The sequence below is a fragment of the Scleropages formosus genome, chromosome 7 (genome assembly GCF_900964775.1).
Source record: "Scleropages formosus chromosome 7, fSclFor1.1, whole genome shotgun sequence".
Taxonomy (NCBI): domain Eukaryota; kingdom Metazoa; phylum Chordata; class Actinopteri; order Osteoglossiformes; family Osteoglossidae; genus Scleropages; species Scleropages formosus.
The window spans coordinates 18,347,818-18,362,080 of record NC_041812.1 but is presented as its reverse complement, the minus strand read 5'-3'; the positions used below and the strand labels follow the sequence as shown (position 1 = coordinate 18,362,080).

At 41.2% G+C, this 14,263-nt stretch overlaps 1 protein-coding gene across 2 annotated transcripts in view; it reads left to right on the top strand.

Moving 5' to 3' along the window:
* Nucleotides 1-14,263, top strand: part of cdh13 (cadherin 13, H-cadherin (heart)) — a 334,841-nt gene that overhangs the window by 103,728 nt on the left and 216,850 nt on the right. The window lies entirely within an intron of this gene.

Below are 14,263 nucleotides of genomic sequence, written 5' to 3'. Positions count from 1 at the left end.
TGTATTACCATACCTTCTCATGGCCTATTTCAAAGCGGCCTTTACAGTTATACATGTACCCTTAAAAGTTCCTAGCTGTGAAAAGAGGAGAATGAAATGACAACTCTTTGGATGTTATAGGTTACAAATGGCATTTTGTACCACCTATTCACTTTCTTGGAACCCACTTTCATACTCACACCATCTGAATTTGATCTCTCTCACTTTTGCTACATAGGAAGTGTGCTGGAGTCCAGAGGAAGGACTTTTGTGAAATTTGCAGATCTGTCAAACTTGTAGAGCAGTGGAACCAAAGGAGAAAGGGCAATCGTTACCCTCGATGCCTGAATGTCACAGGTCATGCTGCTGGAATTTCAGCGTTCCAAACTTCACTTCCGCTCAGACTCTAGAGTTCTGTTACAGGTTGGCCTAGACCGAAAAAGTCAGTGTACTGAAAGACTAGTGTCAATGGTATGCTGAAACACTGAACTATAAATCAACAGTCTTTACTTGCTCTGTTAATGATTACAGTTCAGGGAACATTGCTGCTGTTTTACAGGCAAGAATTGCTTTTTCCTTAATGGCAGCTCATTAGCCACCGAAGCAGCAAAAGGCTCTTGATGGAGTTTAAAGCAAAAGTTTTAAGGAATAGGATGTGTCCACCTCTTTGCTTGCCTTGACTCATAATGCTTGGCCATGTCTAGGTCACTCGTTCAACAAAATAACTCTTGTTAAAGCTTTTATCCAAAGCAGGTTGCAATACTTAACAAATTTTACAGCTGGTGATGTTTAGTGATTAAATTGGAAATTACTAGTACATTGGATTTGGAATGAAGTTTGAACTAGTATTTACATTTAGCAGACACTTCTCAAAAGCAGCTTACAGTGTTAAGCTACCTACAATTATTTACGCATTTTATACAGCTCAATAATTTCACTGGAGCAATTTAGCATAAGTACCATAGTCAAGGGTTCTATTGCAGTAAGTGAGATTTGAAACAGTAACCTTTGGATCCAAAGGCAATAGCTTTCAGCACTACACTATCAGTTGACCTATGTTTGCAGTCTTTGGGAAAACTCTGGATACAAATCCTTAGCACTCTAGCATCTCCCTCAAACTTGAGACCAGCTTCAGTCCTCCTCATGTGGGAAAACAGAAAGTGCTGCTAAGTACCGTTTTAATGTGTGGGCAGGGTGAAATTCATAAAGCTCAAAATTCAGCTCTCTAACTTCACAGAGATTGAGAAAAGTGTTTGATGTAGATGTTTAACACAGCTGCCACGTTCAGAGATACATGCATCAATTTGATTGGTCTTTCATCTCTCCAGTTGGGGTGGGGGCTATAATATTGTTGTCAGTTACCCTTCCCTTGGTCAAATTCGAGAAACACAAACAAATGTTATATTTATAGGGGCCCAAAATGTTGCATCCTGAGCCTTATGGTTATAATGCCAGATTGAGTCTAGGGCTATGCTTTGACATTTGGCTAAAACATCCAATGATCATAACAGTTATACCATGGCAAAACATAATTTATATTGTGCAAGTTAACCATAATGTTTCTAATGGTTTGCCCCTCTAGAGACAGGCAGAATAGAAAAGGGGAAAAAAAAAATGCTCCTCCAAATGATGCAAGCTCAACTGCAGAACCAGTAGTGTGCAGAGATAACCATCAGCCCTACAGTGTATGTGATGGAAGAATTAGGGGAGATGTGGATGATGGTGAGAAGAGCAGGTCCTGATACAGAACAAGAAAAAATTACTGAAGTGATATAAAAATCCTGATGAAATAAGAGTATGAAACTGTGGTATGAGGCAGAAGATATCTGTAGTTCAAAGACGATATCTCTGAACTCTACACAGATTATAGGTCCAGGCTAGGATGGTTTTATTAGACAGTCTATGTCTGATGCATTTGTTCTTAATTTTGACCACCACATTGTTTGGGGCACTACTGAGAATAAGATGGATTTGCAGGTTGCATAAATTCAGAAGAAATATGTTGTTCTTACTGAAGAAAGTAAGAAATGGAACTTGCAACCAGGGTGGCACATGCCAAAAATCACAATGGCTGGCTGAATAAGATGCAATGGAGAATACATCAGTTTGATTGTAAGGAAATACCTTTGTTGTGATCTAGCTAGAAGTTATGTGCCTATGATTTTCATATTTACAGTGGTGGTTGAAACAGAGGATGAGGAAGTGGCAGAGGACTGTGGAGGTTTGGGGGAACCACTTATCAGCACTACTGAACTTCCAGACAGCACAGAATGAAACTAGTGTGATCTAAAATCATCCATCCACCATGAAAAAAGGTGGCATGAACCTTGCAGGTTTCTAAATTGTGGGATTGTTTTTGAAATTCTGGAGAAAGCTCCTGCTGTGGACCTAGTTGTCAGCTCTCAACTGCCCAAGGGAGCAGCTATGTGTGATGATCTACCCTTTTGATTTGCTATGCTGCTTTACTGTTGGATAAAGTTTTTTTTTTTTAAAAATTTAAAAAAAAAAAAAAACAAAAAAAAATGGCTCAACCATTTTGTGCTCCTGTGCATCAGTCTTCAAGCACTGGAGTCCAGTTTCACCTGGACTTTAGGTTCATAGTCCCACAGGGGCAAAAACAGTATAATTGGCTGCTGCTTTTTCAGGTCTCTCTACAGTGTGGAGTTTCTACAGTCTTAAATTTATTAATCAGGTGGAAAAAAATACCTTTCAAAAACAAGGGTCTGCTTTTTCAAAGGTGTACTAGGTACAGTATCTTTTGTGTACTTCAAATTGAAGAATCTGAAAGACTGATTTGATAGCAGAAAATGTCCTCGATGTGACATTGTCTTTGAAGAAAGAGCCTGTTGCCTGTGATGTATGGAAAGTGTCCTGCAGGCACCGTGTTTGCTTTTACAGTTTCGGTGAAGTATGTCCTACTACTGAGTTTTCCATTGCGCTTTTGGATGGAATATAATAGATGTTTATAAAGGATAATTTTCAGCTCCGTGGCAATATTTGAGGAAGCATGTTCTTGCTCTCTCAAGACAATCTACCTGCGTTTGACAGATGAAGCTCAAGGACAATTTTAGGACAATTTAAACAGATTTTAAAAACTGTAGAGCAATTGGAATGTTCATGTTTATTTGAAGCCTTTTTATTATGTTACAAACTTACTCAATGCAATATAAAGCGGTTAGCTAAAGCTACTAGTCAATCTACATGGAAAGTATAGGAGGATAAGGACCAAAAGTACTGATTCGTTTATTTCTTTTTAGAAATACGTAAAGTGCAACCAACTGAAACTTTATCACAGAAGAGAAATTCATAACACGTAAATAGGGTTCTGATTTTTGATATTCATCAACATGTTTGCAAATGTGAAATATTTAGGATCTGAAATTGGATGCAAAACTGTACAATGAATGGAAAAGTACAGTTGAACACAAACTCGTATTCCAATAGTTAAAAAGTACTGATAAGGTAATTTTTCTCTGAAGTCTTGCACAAGAGTATTAATGTGACATACGCTGCGCTTAAAGTTCTGTAATTTGCCTGAACAGCAAGGACAGATGTTGTTCAGCTTTGACCAGAATGTGATTATGCAAAAACACAGAACAGATAACAATAAGACACTGTAAATCCTATGATTTTAAATGGCAGTTTTGCTGTAAGAGCAGAGGCCAACACAATAGTTTTTGATTGGCACTCTCCTATGACTGTGTTGCCTTATGGGTTGTGTGTAGTGAGTGATTCTTGTGGGTTGCTGATTTGATGGAGTGTCTCTACTGTGATTTTTGTGCTGCTCTCTACTTAACCATGGCTCTCATATTCATCCACCACCTGCTGCTGAAAAGCACCCTGGACAGCTGAGACCGGGTTAACGCTGTTCCAGCTGCATTGAAACAAAGCAGTTAAGTGGTTGCTTGGATACGAAGTCAGAAACCTTCTCACTGACGCATACATTTTTTTGGGAAAAAAAAAAATTAGACTGCTTCGAAATGTGCTGAAGAAATAATCCAAGATTTTTAGGAATTATTTGCTTTACCAAGTTAACATGGCTGTTGTTATGTGAAGGAGAAGGTGTGATGTTGAGGGTGAGGAGTAGGCATCACTTCTGTGGGAAGTCAGTGGTGAAATGTTCCCCTGGTCAATCCCTTGGAACTAAGGGTGATCATTGCCTATACCAGTCCACCATACACTGGTGAGAGATATTGCACCAGTTGGACTAAAGTTAGGTTAATTCTGTCTGTCATTCGCATTGCATTGAAACACATTTATGCCCCAGAAGAGAAGCCCTTGTTTCTCAAATGTAGTCTAGTTTTGAGCATTTTGTTTCTGGTCTCTGTTCAGCTGCACTGAGTCAGACATGAGGTCCATTAGATGTAGAAAAGCTTGGAATCTGAATGCATCCAGGAATCCAGTCGTCACAGACCTCACCAGAAGTTTACAAATTTAAAAGCACTTTTTCTGTAATGTTCCACTTATTGGACTTTTTTTTTTTTTTTCCCCCTCCCCCCCCTCTCCCCCATATGAATTCAAAATTATATTTAACAATAGTGTGTTGAGGGATGTAAACAATTAAAGTATATTAAATGTAGTAGTTTATAAATATTTATCTTTAGGATCCCGTCCAGTAATGGTCATTCTATACATATGTTAACGTAAAACTTCAACCAATGACCTTTTAAAAACACACAAAGGTCTATAAAAAAAAAAAAAAAAAAAGACCATAGTGATTCTGGGAAATGAGTTATAAACATCGTAATGTTTAAAGTCACAGCTTAGGGATATGACTTCAGATGAATTCACTGCTAAACAAGCATTAAAAGGGTGGCACGGTTGCACAGTGAGTAGGGCTGCTGTCTCTCAGCATCTGGGTGGTGTAAGAGGGCGTGGGTTCTATCCCTGCTTAGTCTGTGTGGAGTAAATGTAAATGTGAAAGACACAGTATGTATGGATAACAAGGTGAAAATTCTTTAACAAACCAATGTACTATCCTGTGATGACATTTCTGAGAGAACTGTAAATGGACTGAGACAAAGAGTAGCACAGTAAGTTACAGTGTTGTATTTAAAAGTAAAGATCAATGTAGAAAAAAGACAGATTTTCATAGAATACTTTGTGAATGTTTTGTTTGGATTTAAATATTTTACTCTGGAAAGATTATTGCTTATTTTAATGTGCACAAGAAGGGACTGAGAGTGACTGAGATAATAAACAGAGATACTGGGAATAGGAAGGAGAGGCCCAAAGAGTGAAGGGTGGAATCAAAAATATATGTCATTATCCTGCCAAAGTCAGCAATGGAAATTTTTTATTTTATTTATTTTTGTTTAGTGCTTGAAAGTTACTTCTCTGCAGGAGATCAGGTCTTATTTCAGGATACGTGGCTCTCTGGGCATCAGCCTGTACATGGCAGTCTGTTGTAAGTAAATAAAAATGAAAAAAGAAAAACTTCACTTTTGCGGGGTTGTACAGGAGACAGAGGGGTGAGCGATCACGGCAGAAGCCCAGCGGGAGGGAGACTTCCGCATGCATTAAACATGAGCGCTCTCAGCTCCAGTGCTTGGCTAAAGGCCTGCTGCAATGATTTGGGAGGCTAATGCTCTCTGAACATCCATTCCCCGAGTGCCAGCGAACCCTTTCATCCCCAGTCAGTTTCCGAAAGCGGGCTTAGTTTGGAACCATCTGCTGCATGTACTATCGTGCATCACGTGCCCCATAGGCCTATGGTAAGAACTAATGGCGGAGGGGTTTCCGTACAGTCAAATATGCTAATTTTAATGAATTTAAAAAGCAAGGAATTTTAATTCAGCAGACACACTTTGTATATGCGCACAGTTTGCATATTGCCCCATGGCAAAGAGGGCTGTTCCCTGACTGGCAATTTTCCTCTCCACCCCTGATCTGGCTTCCTGATCATTTTGCCTCCCCGGGTTCAGAACCAATGACACAGGGGCTGTCGTGCTTTTGTCATCTTATGGCTGGTCCGTGCATTGGTTGTCAAATTTGTGCCATAGCAATATTGGGTGTGCTTAAACGCTCGTTAGGATGTCAGGTTAGAGGAGCCCAAATGGGGCTTGTTGCGGTGCTATCCAAAAGGAACAGCTCTTCTCTCACTCCCAGGCCTGTTGTCAGAACCAGGGTATATGTGTCGAAAATGGCAACGCTCCAGCAATTGAATCTACGCTTTATAAATTATGTTCCCTCTCTCTCTGTCTGTCCCCTTTTTCCATTTGGTTTAGCTGCTTTAACAGCATGAGAGGAACGTGCTGGAATTGCCAAACTGTGACATAGAAGCACACAAACAGAACAAGCTGAGATGTCGTGTATCGGCTCCAACATGGCCGTGTGCTCCCTGGGGAGCGCTCTTTCGAACTGAATTATACAGCTCAAGCTTTCTCACTCGGTGACCTTATCCGAAATTTTGTTTTGACTCGCAGCTTTGTGCGAAGTCTTCCCTCTTTGTGCTTGCTATTGCATGTCAAATAGTAAGTACTGGGCGGGAAACTGAGACGTTGCTTTCAAATGATTTTTTTTTTTTTTTTTTTTTTTTTTAAAAAAAAGTTCTGTGTCCCAAAACTGCAGGGCATAGCTTTCTCTCAGTCTTTCACTTTGTGGACTTTTTCCTCACTTGTGCTTGTAGCTGGTCCCTGGATATGCCACATAGTGACCCCTCCCCTTGAACAGAGCGAGATACACACACCTACAGGTGCGCAGTGGACCAAGAGTGCAAAACTGCTACCCTAGGTGGGATCATTTGGAAATACAGAGGCAGAAAAGAAAAACTCAGCAGGGAAGTACTGCAGATAATGCTTTTCTCCAGCACTGAGGTTCGCAAAATATGAAGCCTTAAGACACCACCCTTTGTTCATACAGTGCCCTGGTTATTTTACAAGCGTACAGTTAGGCACGGTGATTTTGCACAGAAAGTTAAAAGAGCAGAAGGCAGCTCTTGAAAGCATGGCACAGTTTTGCTGGACAATTCCCTGGTCAGCCTTTTCTTCTGCATGCCGTGCTTTGCGTTTCACGCTGATCTCCCGGATCGCATCTCTAGACTGATGTGCTCTTGACATTTCATTACAAAGCGTTCTCCCTACGTATCATATTAGCAGGTTTTCACATCTTTAGGGAACCGCTTTCTGGCTTGACATTGAATTTCATTAGACATAAGTAGGAGTCAATCACGATGTTAATGATCAAAAAGGAACAAAAACTGGAAGAATAGAGTCAAGCAAACAATGGCAAAATCAAGGATATGTTAAGCTACAAGCTGAATGAAACCAGCACAAACAAAAAGCAAGAGGCAAATTACCGTCATCGTGCGCTGTCTTGTAAAGCTGCACATCAGTTACAGGCTAATTAGCTGGAGAAGTACTATTTTGAATGGTTTAAGTACTAGTTGTACAGTCCATTTTTTCCCCATCCCAAAACACGTATACAAGATACACAGACATGCCAGCACTCGAACACTTAGTATGTTAGAGCACCATTAGCATTAAGAGGTCGTTGCTTATGATGTAATGAGCTAAAAGCACTTAAGGGTGATAGAGGTGGAGTTTCACCTCTTTTCAGGTGCATTTACTTGTACCATCTTTCCGCAAATTTAAGCCAACATCGCAACTTGTGTGCGTGTGTCCGCTCGCGCTGCGGAGTAGGAGGTAGCTGCTTTGATATGCATGTGTGATGAGCTTAAGGAACTTAAGGAGTGTGTTACAGAGAGGAAATCTGCAGAACCATCAAAATCCTCTCAGAAGGGATTTAAGAGCACTAATCCGTGTTGTGCAGCGCTACTTAAACTCAAAGCAACTTCTCCAAGGAAGAAGGCTCTCCCATTGTCACCTAACAGGAGGAAAACATCAAAGCGCAGCCACCACTCGGCAGCTAACGCTTTATATATATATATAAAAAAAAAAAACCAACAGCATTAGAATGCCATCAAACGGCGGCACCCAGCTTTGAAACTGCTGAGGCTCTGTTTGTCTCCAGCTTCCTTTTAGAAGCGCCGCCATTATGGGAATACATATAGAATCTGTAATGGGAAGAAAATGAGCTTGTCTTTAGCGGCTCAGACACGTGGTGTCTGTGTGCGGCTCGAAGGAGGGGAGCTAATGCGTCGGCACCAGGAGTTTAACTGGGGGGCGTGGCGGCATCCCCCCACCTTCGCATCCTGCCGCGTTTACGTGTGCTGGTCCAGAGGGGCGAATGTCATTTAGATTCACTTTCTGCCAAGGCCAAAATAAAGGCCTCCCCACAGGCTTGCGAAACTTGAAAGGCTTTGAAAAATACAACTCATAGTTTTTGTGATTTATTTAAATAGTGCTAACAAGTCACTTTCCTGCAAGAACATTTCCTTGTTTCGAAGGCTAAAGGCATAATTTATTGCTTTCCTCAGGACACGCACTATCCGCCCAATGTGATGTGGGTTAGGTGCTGGCGAGTGGGGCCTTCTCTCGTTCCCGGCAGTAATGATTCCTCAGTGGAGAGTGATGGACCTGGAGGGTCTTGTTAGAGAATGAGATCAGCGGCGGTTCCTTAGTCGTCTTTCTGGTTCCTGGTTCCCTGCCGCTACAGCGCCTGTCCTTGGTCCAACTGCTATTAAAGTGGAGAATGCAGGTGTCGCATCCAAAGGGCACAAACGGCCTCCAGCTATGGCAGCCTTCAAAGGTTTCTGAATGGAAGTCTATCCCTGTGCTGCTTCATTACACAAGAGCATGTGCACCTCTCAGATCGCCCGTGTGTGCGTTCTCTTTGGTGATCGCTAAAGGTTCGATTACACGATCAAAGATGCTGGGGAAGGATTGCCCATGGCTTATTGGTGGCTGCGCTTCTTTCCGTGCAGCCGATCACCTCTCGAGGCTTATGTCCCCACTTTCCTGGCCATCACCTAAGAGCAAGAGAGAGAGAGATTCTTTGGACGCCCTAGTCCTAGAAGCTATATTGTTATTTAGCTTGCCCGACAACAGTCTGTTATAGCTATTTATTTTTATCACATTCTCACTTACTTTCAGTAACCAGTTGTCCAAGTCAGGGTCTCAGCAGTCCAGGGCCCATCTCAGAAGTTTCAGGCGCTTAGGCGTGAAAGGTACACCCTGAGCGGGACACCAGCCCAGTGCAGGGTATTTGTTATACTTGTGTGACTCTTCTTTTTAGTTTCTTACATGGATGGTTTTAAATACAGTAGTAGCATACAAATGGATGCTTATTTTACATTCTCCAGTCATTCATTTATTGTATGTTAACATCACAAGTCTTTTGGGTGTATAATTAAGTTGTAATGTAAGTACTGTTGAATATTAAGCCACTCCTCCACACACACACACGTATGCGTTCATCAAAGCACAGACTTTAATGCATACAGAGAACGAAGGAACTTAGGGATGAGAACCATTTGAATAATTTTTTTTTTTTTTTTTTTTTAATACAATGGATGTTCCAAAATGGAAATGAGAGTATGTAATTCTACCAAACACAAGTGCAGTTTAGACAAAACAAGAGCAGGAAATAAGCAGACAGCATGAGGAGAGAAGGGATGACATTGAGACAGCCCTTATGTGTAATACTACCTATCCAGCTAACTGTGAAATCTCACTTTTTTTGAAATACAGTACTGTGCAAAAGTCTTGGGCACTTAGATGTTTAACAATATTTGTTTTAGACAGTTTTTTAATTTCTTGTGCCTTTGTGTCAATGGGAAAGAGCATATTTTAGATTTCCAAGCATTCCTTTTTCAAAAAGTTACAGTAAGGGTTTGTATGTTGTTAAAGTACAGACACACGCAGTCTGAGACCACTTGTCCCTCCAGCCTAATCCAGCAACACAGGGCACAAGGCTGGAGGGAGGGGGGGGTGCACCCAGGAGGGGATGCCAGTCCATCGCAAGGCACCCCAAGCAGGACTCGAACCCCGGACCCACCAGACAGAGAGTGGGACCTGGCCAAGCCTGCCGTGCCAAGCGACTGTTGATGATGGCTGGTTACTAAGCTTTGTAGGAAGTTTATTAATTAACAGCATTATTTTTAGAAGCTTTCTTGCTTTACAGCTTTTTCCCCCCAGGTGCCTTAAACTTTTGCATAGTATTGTACACCATGGACCTCTTTACAGCATAGTCACTAGAGCATCAATATGAGTTCGACTTAGGCTTTATTTTGATTAAGCCCTTACAGTGGGACTTGGCGTTGAGATATACATTTTTTTAATACGGCTGGATAATTTTTGTTGTTTCAAATCTGAGAAAGTCCCTAGATGGGGTACCAGTCCATCACAGGGTAGCCATACATGCACACATTCACTTATAGGCACCTTAGAGTTACCAGTTCACCTGAAACACAGTCTTAAAACTGTGGGAGGGTACCAGAGCACCTACAAGAAATCCACAGGAATACAGAGAGAACTTGCAAACTGCAGACTGGGCCAGATTCTAAACTTTGTTCAACAAACACACACCCATAGAACTGTGAGAGATGAGTGGTATCCACTGTCCATCCAAAATAACCTGCATCTGTATGGAAACATCTGAGTGAATGATACACCTGCTTCACCTGCAGCCCATAAGGAGAAGTAAGATCCAGATGGGCATAGGTTCCCTGGATCCCTTTTACTTTAATCTGCCATGCCTGCCATCATGAGTCACATGGCATGGATGCGGTGGCTATTATCCTGGATCTCATAATGCTCTGGCGCTTGGCACACATACGGTCGTTATGCAGAACGGCCTGGTGCTGAGCGCATCCCGTTCTGCCCTTGGGCAAGATAATGGTGATGGGTAAATGAGGGCGCCGTGAGTCGTTAATGAGCAATACATTGAGTACAGCTGAAGTGTCTCGATTTCCCACAGAAAAGGGCTGCGCAGTGATTTATCACAGATGCTGCACAGTGTCGACAGTGTGGGTCCTTGACTGTGCGATGGCTCGTGCTGATGGGAGAGTGGCGATCACACCTGCTGCACTTTTCCCCTGATTCAGGGCTATCGAGCACTGCTTACAGCTATATGTCTTGCACAAGGACTGGACCCCATTAATAACAGCATCCTCTCTTAACAGTTTGAGCTGAAGTGTCTCGTTCAAAAATATAACAACATCCCACCTTGGACTGAAATAAAGAGTAACTCTGGAACACTGTGCTGTTTATGGCTGCGGAAAATGTGCTGAAAGTTCTGCTTGTATGATTAATCTTTTGATCAATAGAGCTTGTATGTGTATGGGTGTGGGTGGGTGGGTGGGTGTTGAGGGGTTACTGGTTGGGTGAAAAGCCGAACAAGAACATGAGGGCAAGTGGATAGCAGCAGCTCCAGTGATGTAAGAATCCGTGCTGTAATGGAAACATGGTAGACAGAACCGAAAGGCTTGTTGAAATTTTGTGGTTGTGTAATTATGAGGAAAAGAGAGAATCATTGGCACATTGGTATTCTAATTTAACTTTAAGTGCTCTTGCCACCCTTCTATTTACAGGTGGTCCTCTGTGTCCGACAGGGGACCTCTTGTCAGAATTGACTTTGTCATTAGTCAATTTGCCTTATACTGTACTATGTCAGCCATGAGGATATGTTACCATTTAATATACCTGAAAGCTATGTTGTAATAGGACATTGTTTTTCATGAATGTTAGATTATTCACTTTAGTACTAATACATATTTAGTATAATGTTCATGGTGCATTATTATTTTCACTTCCATTTATGAATGTTTTATACGTGTTTATAAAATGTTTCACTTTTTCTAAATGGCAGAATACTCATGTTTTTGCTTACTAGGTTGTTTAAAAATAAAGGATCTTGAATAGAATCTCAAATGAAATGTGCTATAAATAAAATGTTTTTGGAAATAAATCACAATGATTGATAGACATGCTGGATAGGTAAGATATGTGGTGTGTTGCACCAGTACAGTTAGCCAGTGATGTCATACAGCAGATAATGTGGTCACTGTTGGACCTTATGACTGAACACGAAATCAAAAATAATACAAGGCTGATGTGATGACTGTTGTAAGTATTGGTCATAATGACTTGCACATGTCATAAGTTGAGGACCAACTGTACATGTGTTTCTGCCTAGGTGATGTCATTGTTGCTCAGATGTTCTCAGTTTTGACGGGATCATCTTCAAAGCTGTTCAGCCCATCCAAACCTGAGTGCAACAGAGAGGAAGGTTGTGGGTGCACATCAGGGGTTTTCATTCCAGGGGTGCAGATGAACAGAGATGTAATGCAGCATCTGCTTCAAATCCTGATTGAAAGGGCTTGGCCATCAAGCACAGGTGTATATTGTAACATTGCAGACTAGATCCTGCTTTCAACCTTTAATGACTCACTGACCTCCAAGTGCCAGTCAGATGTACGCTTGGTTATATTTGTAGCTAAGTTTTTTTTTTTTTTTTTTTTCCCCTCTCTTTCCTCCCCCCCCCCCCCCCCCCCCCCCCCCCTCATTCTTAGACAATGCATAATAGCCAATTCACCTTCATACTATGCTTTTGAATTTATTTTCAATTACTGAATGGTTTACCCACCATTGTTGAAGTTTGATAGATGACGGGACTTTGCTGCAGCATATTATGAAGGACACACTTTGTAAACAGTTAAACTTTTTTTAAAAAATGTTATTTTCTACATTCCGTTTTGATGTTCTCCCCACAGGCCAAATTGTTACATATGGTTGTATTTTACCAGCTGGATGAAGTTGGGCTTTGTTTCTGTGACCCTAGCTGCAAAAAATTGCACTCTCAAAAATAGCTCATATTAGTATATTTTGTAGCCACAAAGAATTGAATGTCAAAACATCTTTACATTCCCCTTATGTTTCCTGACCTCAGAACACACTGAGGATGTCTTTCCTTTTCCCCAAGACAAAGACTTGTAGACAGAATCTGATTGAATTATCAAGTGTCTATTTTCTGTCTGATAGATACATATATTGACATTTATGAAGTATTGGGAAGTGATATATGCTTTCGCCGGTTACTTCTATTTTTAAATGACTCATGAGCTGTCATCTAAAAGGTAACCAAGGACATGCTGTTCCAAATCAGGAAATACTCTTATCATAAGTATGTCAATTTGAAATGCAGGCCATTGTTAAAAAATGGGTTTTTTGGTAATAATAGAATCCACTTACATGGTGGTAAGTGCTGTACTAATAATGTGGAAATGCAGGGTTTTCGAAGGCTAGCTGGGTAGAGTGCTGCTACCATACTCAGAATTGCAGATATATGGACAGTTAAGTGTTGCATATGAGCTTCATGTTTATTATCACTGATCTTTTTGCGTAACAATTTTCAGTATCTGTCTAAAATATAAATTACTGTTTTGATTGCTACTAGCAGCAGTGTTGCCTCTATGGTCATAGTATAACTACTACACCCAACATATGGTGAACTCAATGATATACTCATGTGTGCTAGGATACTGTAGCTGGGGGTCCATGCCCACACTCAGTGCATTACACTGTTCCATCCAGTGTCTGCTTCTGCGTCCAGTGCCACCACACTAACCCTGTTCCACAGGGACTCTAATTTGACTGTCCTGGGTGCCCCTTTATTCAACTGGGAGAGAGATGCCCTCCACTGCTGATTTTTCCATCTTTGACAGAGGATTTGTTCTTTGTAGGAAAAAGTGTCTTAAATGATGAATGGGAAATCTAACTACAGGTGAGGAGTTTTTTTTGACAAGGGATACTTTTTCCACACTCAGTCACTCACTGTTGAGAGCTACATGTCCTAGGCAGGATTGTAATGGTCTGGAGCCTATCCTGGAAGCATAAAGAAATAGGCTAGACAGGGTACACCCCGGATGAGACGCAGTCTGTTGCAGGGGTGCTCTGTCTTTCAGTGTTATACTTAAAGAACAAACTGCTTCTATGGGACAACTATAGGGAGCCAGATTCATGTAAATAATTTCTTCCTGGGTAGATCTCTCTATGAAGAGTGCCATGGCATGTCATGCTGCCAGCTCACTTATAGTATATATAGTACAGTGATTCCCTTGGTCAATTTCAAAGAAAGTGCATAGAAACAGCAACCAGGATTACATTTCTGACATGTGAGAAAGCAGTCAAAGCCAGAAATGGTTGCCTAGTTAAATTGGAATATGGTGAACAGTACCGGTAAATTTTAAAAGGGCTACATGGTGTATGTCATCAGTGACAAATCTCTTGTCTGTCGTTTCACTCGTTTCAATTTCAATTACTCATTTCTTTCCATATGCTGTAGCTGAGCTGTATTCACAAGAAATTCATCTCAATCTTAGTGTTTTTTTCCCCCTCTCTGAAACTAACACATCTGGCTATCTTGCTCGAAATTGAATTGTCAA